The 9,423-nt window shown below is 41.2% G+C and overlaps 1 protein-coding gene across 1 annotated transcript in view; it reads left to right on the top strand.

Moving 5' to 3' along the window:
* The first annotated feature begins 8,137 nt into the window (after window positions 1-8,137).
* The window catches only part of LOC136874769 (carboxypeptidase N subunit 2), a 263,808-nt gene continuing 262,522 nt past the window's right edge, over window positions 8,138-9,423 (top strand). The window contains exon 1 of the mRNA XM_067148439.2: window positions 8,138-8,235. The gene's annotated coding sequence lies outside the window, so the exon portion shown is untranslated. The remainder of the gene's footprint in view (window positions 8,236-9,423) is intronic.

Raw genomic sequence — 9,423 nt, 5'->3', positions numbered from 1 at the left:
GAGGCGGACACTTATATATTAACGTAGTTTGAAATTCAGTAGCCAGGTATCTGAGGTTTGACATCTTCATATTCTATATCACCAGCTACTCGCTACACCATTCGTTGCAGATCGCTGTCAGGAATAGTTTGCAACATTTCTTCACACACATGTGTAAACACTGGTTCCTAACAGTGAAACCTTGTTTTCCTGTATAATTTCGTATGGCTATTTCTAGCCGGGTGCAGCCCTTGTAAGGCAGACCCTCCGATGAGGGTGGGCGGCATCTGCCATGTGCAGGCAGCTGCGTGTTATTGTGGTGGAGGATTGTGTTCTGTGTGGTGTGTGAGTTGCAGGGATGTTGGGGACAGCACAAACACCCAGCCCCCGAGCCATTGGAATTAACCAATGAAGGTTAAAATCCCCGACCCGGCCGGGAATCGAACCCGGGACCCTCTGAACCGAAGGCCAGTACGCTGACCATTCAGCCAACGAGTCGGACTGTTTTCCTGTGATACTCCTTGTTGCTCTTACTTGACAGCATGTTAGTACACACACTAATCAGTACGAAAATGGGTACAGATTGTCTTCTTGCCGTGGTCTGGATGTTGTGCCATGCAGTCAATAATTTGTTCCATTTTTCTGTGGAAAGCGATTCGCTTTCATTTCGTTTTGGTCGCGATGGAAGTGAAGCGTGTGACGTACTTCAGTATGCTGTCGATCTTATAACATCGTCCCTTGTATTTCTTAATTCTGCTCCCAAACGCAATTCCTGGCCCTCTATTTCATGACAAATCTCATCACAATATCGAGATTATGTTTTGTTTCAAATTGTAGCTCTTAATCAGTTAAGACATCTATAAACACTGTGGCAATATTTTCGACTGCAACTGTGTGAATTTATATATCGAACTGTCGTCCAGCTGCAATAATTATTATTTACTTACCGTTGATGTCATCTGCGATCGTTTCCTCCTGTGACAAAGACGGCCGGGTATAGAACTAACACTGCAGGCAGGATTCTTCTTCTGTGTGACCTTTTTCCCAGTTTATTGCGGTCAAAAACGAGTGGATTTGTTCAAGTTTTACTGACGTATGCCCTTCCCTATGAAGGGATATGTTCATTATTACGTGTTTCTGAGGTGTTTGGTAGTATGGTATATTGTATCTAGAAGTGTATTGAGACGAACACAAATACCCAGCCCTCAAGCCAGAGGAATTAACCACGCGTGGTTAAAATTCTCGGCCTGGGCGAGAATCGAACTGAAGGCCAGTACGCTGACCATTTTTCCAAGGAACAAAATGTGCCGAGATTACGAGCGGTATAAGTCTTTCCTTACCTTACGCTCCTCCAAGGCCATAATGGCCTGTACTTAGATGACATTGCTGTTTACAGCCTGGATGTTTAAAGTATTAACCACCAGTTCGCTTTGTATTATGAATTAAACGTAAATAACTAGTGCTCACCTACTTGCCGCCATACCAACAGCGACTTTGTCATGTTAGTGATTATATCTTTTAATTACTAGTTTATCCTTTAGAATACTATTACAGCTACTGTACAATGTCGTCTTGGCGGACGTCGTTCTACTGTATACTTCACTTGTAGTATGTTCCTAAGGCCTCCACATCTTGGTTTAGATATATACATGTAAGAGCCCCACAATTAAATGTCACAGCAGCGTTTACGACTTTAGGTATCGCACGTGCAGAAGACGTGTGAGAGAAACATCTGCATTGAAAATAGGTCTCTTTGGTCGAATACCTCTTCATGGGCACAGAAGGATGTTCTTGTCTCTAGAGCTGTGCTTATGCCGGCTTGCTATTTCTGTTAGAGGTTAACGCTAGAAACATAACCTGAAATGTGATAATATCAAAGCTTTTGGTTTTAAACCCCACTAACTACTTTTACGGTTTCCGGAGACACTGAGATGCCTGAACTGCATCTCGCCAGAGTTCTCTTACGTGGCAGTATCTACTTCCACGTGGCAGACGTATTTGAGCACCTTCAAACACCACTGGAGTGAGGTGGCGTCGAACTCGCCAGTATGTTTCAGTTGAGTATTACAGACCTGACATTCAATATGTTTTCCCCCAACCGACATCACTTTAGTCTTGGAAATGCTAACATTAGTTTGATCGATGCTGGGGAAAGAAAAGGTTCTTAAACTGGGAAAGAAATGAAATGAAATGGCGTATGGATTTTAGTGCCGGGAGTGTCCGAGAACATGTTCGGCTCGCCAGGTGCAGGTCTTTCGATTTGACACCCGTAGGCGACCTGCACGTCGTGATGAGGATGAAATGATGATGAAGAAAACACATACACCCAGCCCCCGTGCCAGCGAAGTTAACCAATGATGGTTAACATTCCCGACCCTGCCCGGAATCAAACGCGAGTCCCCTGTGACCAAAGGCCAGCACGCTAACAATTTAGCTATGGAGCCGGACAACTGGGAAAGAAACAGCTTTGGAATAAATGGTAAAGTCCCAATATTTGCCTGGTTTGAGAATACAATTTCTTGGGGCTCCTGACGATTAACTCAATCGCTTCAGGTTTAATGGTCCCGCGCGCTCGCTTAGAAATCAGATTTACATTGACCTCAACACGAGCAAGCCACTCGGTCAGAACTACTGCGCACCACTCTTAAATAAATGCCGTAAATGGAACAGCAACCAGAATTTTCACACACGGTTTTCAGTGAAGCATTCAAAATAATTGTAATCAACAACAATATTATGTTAGAACGAAGATTTTGTGTGGTAAATCTCGAAACATTCGGGTAAGTCTATATGTAGAGGCTCTTCACACTACTCACTGTCTCTCAAAAAGTTGGGTTTGCTCCAATATAATTGGATGCGAGGCTTACGAACCTGGGACATCAGAATGCAGAGGGTAAAGCAGGCCTTAGTTTCATCCTCATTAGTGTCAAACCACTTTTCACCGTCGTTTAGCGTAAATATTTGTTTCCCGCGCAATGTGGGGAAATGACGGGTCCATAACATCCAAGAATACAGACAACTCCTATGCAGAATTATCCTGATACCCATAGAAAGCCTGTAAAGTGATGAATAATTGGTTGGTTATCTCTATTACTAACCCACACCAAGTTACTGTTTTGGTTGCGCACGCGGGGCTTTTAGTTACGTTTTCACTGTCAGGCGTATCAGATGAAATATCACTTTAACTTCAAATCTCTTTTTCAATGTCATCATTATCACCACCACTGTCCTCCGAATCTAAAATACTTTCAATTAACTCAGCAATAGCATGGCTGTCACTTGGTTGTACTACACCCGGAACCATGGCTAGGAGAATGACAGACACCTGACGAAATGTTCATGCCTTCGGAGGCTACAACTAGGCAATAACGGGGCAAGTTCTTAAAGGGAGAGCTGTAAACAAGCCGCATTCCTTTTCTGTTCATAGAAGTTTGCAAAAGGGAAACTCTTGCAGGGGTGATCAAAATATAAGATAGTACATACGACTCGGCGCGTCGCGTGAATGCCTCGTCATTTGAGTATAAGGCCTGGCCAATCCTCGCGTGAACGTCACGTCAAATGAGTCTAGTGGGTTAAGTTCGAATATACAATCTCCCGAATGCAAGCTTACAACTGCAGTAACCGTACTACGTAACCAATTCGCTCCCTCATCTCTGTCCAAGTTGAAAGATATTAGAGTAAAAGTTTTTGCCAATAATAATAATAATAATAATAATAATAATAATAATAATAATAATAATAATAATAATAATAATAATAATTGTACCGGTTGGTACACCCCGACCCCGCAAATTTAAATTGTGCGACTACAAGTAATCCCCTACAGGAGAAACCCTGAACTTTAATAACTGAAGCAACTCTACAGTTGCCACCATTGTAAATTTTGTAATTTTGAAGCGTTCTGAACAGTGTCTATTTCGATTTGTGTTTGTTTTGCCCTGTATCAAGAAGTGTGGACATTCTCTTCTAGATGTCTCTACAGAGAAAAGACTATGATTGTGCACTCCGGTGCGAAGTGAAGGGACTGTTTTTGAAGAAACTTTGTATCCATAAGTTTGTTCTTTGTTAAATTTCTTTCTTTCATTTTTGGGTTGGCAATATTGATCTCTGTTTCCGCCAGTTTTGAATTCAGCCAATCCCGAATTTTCTAAATTAATTTTCCTCCAATCCTAGGTTTCTTGTTCATGTTGTGTGTGACTTTTGATGTTAGCCAATAAAGGGAGGGGGTGTGGCGCTTTTATTTCATGAAAGGTCTCGAAGCTTCCTTGTGGGTATAAAACTGCTGAGGTTCATGGCTCGTGGCCACTCCATCGACATCTTGCTTAGTGTGTGAATATGTAGCAGGGGGCGGGAAGCGCCTCTTTCTTCGGGCAGCAGTTCATCAACAAGGTAATGGCCGTTTAATAACTTTATTTCTTGCTAGCTCAGCAGTTTAACCCTCGGGGCAGGTTCGAAACTTTTCTCATGTAACCTACCTTTAAAATGTAAAGATATTTGGTAAAAATTCCGTCTCTTTAACTCCAAATTGGGATAGAGAGTGCCTAACCCTCTCGAGCTCCCACTCCTATAGTTTTGAGGTGATTACGTTTTCATAACCGATTTTCTTCTCTCTTAATGTAATAAAGTTTTCTTATACGAGTCACCTCCCTAGTATGGGATTAGCCCTTGTGTAAGCGGCCTAGAGCCGAGTAGGTTTTAATAGTGTAATGTAGGAGTGCAAGCTACGCCTCCAGTCATTTTGTATTTTGGGCCATTTAATTATCCTGTTCTTTTTCGGCCGAAGCCCAGTAGATTGGGTACTAATACCCCTGTTTCATTTGGTGCGGTAGCGGCAATTGATTTGTAAGGTCGGGTAGGCCTTTAATAGGCTTGACAGATAGAGAGCGGGACAGCTCTTTATAGTGTTGTGGTAAAAGGGCCTTAGAGAAGCTTGAGATGTAAGGTTGGGAGCTAAGGCTCCATGTAATTAAGGGTGTTCTGCCCTTTTGTATTTTTGTTGTTGTGACCTGAGAGCTCAGAAATTATACTTGGGGCTCGAAGCCCAGATCTTGTAATAACCCCCGAAATCTTGTGATTTCTTTGTACCTGATTTTGGCTTGTTGTTGACTTGTTAAGTTTTCAAATTCTATGTCTCCACTGTTAAGTTTTGAAAATATAACCTTTGTTGAAATTTTAATTCATTTTTTGAACTTGTAGTTAGACCCATTCCAGTTCGCACCTTCTTTCACCTCTGCTGAACCACCAAAACCCCGTAATAATAATAATAATAATAATAATAATAATAATAATAATAATAATAATAATAATAATAATAATAATAATAATAATAATAATAATAATAATAATAATACAAAACCCCCATGGCACTACCGCCCCTGAAGGGCCTTGGCCTACCAAGCGACCGCTGCTCAGCCTAAAGGCCTGCAGATTGCGAGGTGTCGTGTGGTCAGCACGACGAATCCTTTCGACAGTTATTCTTGGTTTTCTGGACCGGGGCCGCGATCTCACCGTCAGATAGCTCCTCAGTTCTAATCACGCAGGCTCAGTGGACCTCGAACCAGCCCTCAGGTCCAGGTAAAAATCCCTGACCAGGCAGGGAATGGGACCCGGGGCCTCCGGGTAAGAGGCAGGCACGCTACCCCTACACCACGGGGCCGCCCACAATAATAATAATAATAATAATAATAATAATAATAATAATAATAATAATAATAATACCTGAGTTACGTAGCTATCAGCTTACATTCGGGAGATAGTGGGTTCGAGCCCCGCTGTCGGCAGCGCTGAAGATGGTTTCCGTGGTTTCCCATCTTCACACCAGGTAAATGTTGGAGCTATACCGTAATTAAGAACACGGTCGCTTCCTTCCCGCTCCTAGACATTTCCTATTCTATCGTCGCCATAAGACCGATCTGTGTCGGTGTGACGTAAAGAAAATAGTAAATAATATAAAAATAATAAAGCCCGGCTCCTTAGATGATTGATCAGCATAGTGGTCTTCAGTTGAGCCATCCCTGGTTCGACTCCCGGCTGGGCAGAGAATTTTAACTGCGTACGGTATGCTTCATTCCTCTGGTTCGGGGACTGGGTATTTGTGTTCGACTCAGTACACTTCTCTTCATCTACATACAACACTCAACACTACCAATCACCAGACAGGCACAATAAATCCCTATACATAGGGCTGGTGACAGGAAGGGAATCCAACCGTAAAACTGGACCAAAGCTACATTAAGTGTCAACTTCAATAAAATTGTAAAAAAAGCCAAGAAGGAAATAATAATAATAATAATAATAATAATAATAATAATAATAATAATAATAATAATAATAATAATAATAATAAACACTTACAGACACAGTCTCTAAAGTGAAAAATCTGGGAGAGATATCACAGCCTTTCAAAATAAAAACTGGTGTACGACAAGGCGACGGACTATCCCTAATTCTTTTTAATTGTGTCCTAGAGAAAATAGTGAGAATTTGGAACGAAAAACTTATTGAACTCAACATTTCACCGATAAGGTTAGGAAGAGGAAACAAAAGGATCGAAAGAAATTGTCTTGCATTTGCAGATGACTTTGCAGTACTTTCTGAAAATGTGACATCTGCTATAACCCAAGTAAATGTCTTGGAAAGAATCGCCAGCAGAACTGGCTTAAGAATTTCTGCAGAAAAAACAAAATTTTTAACAAATATTTGGGATGCACCAAAATTTCTTAAAACAAATATTGGCCAAATAGAGGGGGTAAAAAAATTCAAATATCTAGGGGAAATAATCCAAGAAAATGGTTTAGAAAAATCTGCAGTAGAGGAGAAGGTACATATAATGGAGAGAGCTTATGGTGTCACCAAAGATATCTACAATAAAAGATGCCTATCAAAAAATGCAAAAAATAAGGCATTACAACACAGTAGTGAAGCCAGAATGCCTATATGCAAGCGAATGTCTGGCATTAAACTATAATTTAGATAAACTAGAAATACTACAAAGGCGAATCATGAGGAAAATATTAGGCCCACAAAACACAGCAGAAGGTTGGAAATTACGAAGTAATGCTGAAATATATCAAAAAATAGAAAATATATCAGATGTAATGAGGAAAAGGAGACTTATGGTTTTGGACATTTATATCGAATGCAAGATACTAGATTAACCAGTAAGATTTTCAGATATTTGTGGGGTAAGAAATCAACGACAAGCTGGGTCAATGAAGTAAGAAAGGATTTAGGAAAAAAACAATATAACAACAGAAGAAATAAACAATAGAGAAGGCTTTTGGGAAAAGTATTGAAAATAGAAGGATTCCAAGGTAGGAAAGTAAAAAAGACTGGTTCAAAGTGGTCTGAAGACAGAAAGAAGAAACATAGTGAACAGATGAAAGCGTACTGGAAGAAAACGAAAGAACAAAGAAGAAGGAATTGAAATTGGCACGTGGTCCTCTGGCGGCCCATTCGAAAGAATAATAATAATAATAATAATAATAATAATAATAATAATAACAATAATAATAATAATAGTTGTTTAGCCGGGCTGAGTGGCTCAGACGGTTGAGGCGCTGGCCTTCTGACCCCAACTTGGCAGGTTCGATCCTGGCTCAGTTCGGTGGTATTTGATGGTGCTCAAATACGTCAGCCTCGTGTCGATAGATTTACTGGCACGTAAAAGAACTCCTGCAGAACTAAATTCTGGCACCTCGGCGTTTCCGAAAACCGTAAAGTGTAATTAGTGGGACGTAAAGACAATATCATTATTTTTAAATGTTATGGATTTTAAGTGAAGCCTGAGTGCCAGAATTTCGTCCTGTAACTCTACTGTCAAAGGTCTCTAGCATTTGCCAGTAAATACTCTTAAATCTCAACCAAGTGAGGTATGTTTCCATTCTGCTGCCTAAAAGGTGGAAGACGAACCCTCCAGTATGCAGCTAATCATGCACACATTGATTTAATCCCATAGATTATGTGCGTATGAGTCTTCGGCGGAACATTTAAACGAGTCTGATAGCTGTGAATGTAGTCGAGATGATTATCATGAAGGCTGTCTGCAGTGCACATGTGTTGGTGAGTGAAGTAAACAGAGAAGGGATGGTGTGCGCACGCACGGCGGGATCGCCTCCACCCCTCTAGGACAGATAGCGAGCGCTCAGTAGGCGGCGTGTAGCTTGCGCTGCTGGGTGTGCTGCAGGCGAGTGTGATCATTGTGCGTTATTAGGCGCCGCGTCGTACCGCGTGGATCTTCACTACCCCAACTGACCGGTAAGTCAAAGATAAAAGGTGTCACCATTCATAAGAGGAGCCCTATTAAACTGCCTCTATTTTAGTGAAATGTGACATTTTACTTAACCTTCTCTGCTATATATTTCTTTTTAGTCCTTGTTCTAAGAGGCACAACATCAAGGGCATCCGTCTAGGTATCACTCTAAGTGACCTTCAGACGTTTATGACGTTTATGAGCACACAGTGAAAAAAAAAAAAAAAACAAAAAAAAACACTGCTATAACTCTTCTCACCGTGTCTGCCATAATAGTAAAGATAAACATGCGCGGATTTTGCTATATGAAGTCAAAGCTTTACTGATACCAATGAATTACAATTAATGGGATTTAGACTTCTCGTTTTTGCTCTGAGCAAGCACTTATTAAACTTGTGCCATTTTTCTAAGGCCTTGTTGAAACATAGCATAACATACACCTAGCCTGACATTTCTCATTCTGTACTCGGCATATAAGAAGTTGAATAAATAGGGTGACAAATTGCAACCTTGCCGTACATCTTTCTCAGTCTTCGCCCATTTAGTTGTCCTATATTGGGCCCTCACCGCAGCATCTCGGTGAGAATGGATATTCCTCAAAAAGAAAGTAAAATGGTCTTGTTCCCATGTTCTTGAGTTAACTATTATTTCGTTAATTTTGTAAATATGTGGGTGGGGGACGCAGACAAAGAATACACCCACGATATACCCTGCCGTAAAAGGCGACTAAAAGGGGCGACCAGGGATGATCGAATTAGAACCATGAGGCTACTTGTAATTAGTACCATCGCGCAGGGAATACCATGGGTCGCTTTTACTTGCGCGTAATACCACTATGTTAGGTACACTATAGGTTTGTGATTAGTAGCGACAGTGTGTGAATCAGGGTGGGTTTTACGGTACCTGTGATTATTACCACTATATGAGCGACACCATGGCTGAGCGGCACCATGGGTCTATCTTGACTATGATTAGTACACACTATGTGAGGAACACCACAGGATAGTACGAGTCCCTGTGATTAGTACACCTATGTGAGGAACACCATAGGTTTGCGTTGCCTGTAAATGGCGCCGCAATGTGAGAAACTAGGTCTATGTTACATGTGCGCGTTACATTACCTGTGAGTAGTACCATAATGTGTGGAATACCGCGAGTCTACGTTACTTTTGATTAGTACCGCAACATGACAA

The sequence above is a fragment of the Anabrus simplex genome, chromosome 5 (genome assembly GCF_040414725.1).
Source record: "Anabrus simplex isolate iqAnaSimp1 chromosome 5, ASM4041472v1, whole genome shotgun sequence".
NCBI classification, from domain to species: domain Eukaryota; kingdom Metazoa; phylum Arthropoda; class Insecta; order Orthoptera; family Tettigoniidae; genus Anabrus; species Anabrus simplex.
The sequence above is the reverse complement of the archived record's forward strand: the minus strand, read 5'-3'. Positions and strand labels throughout refer to the sequence as shown.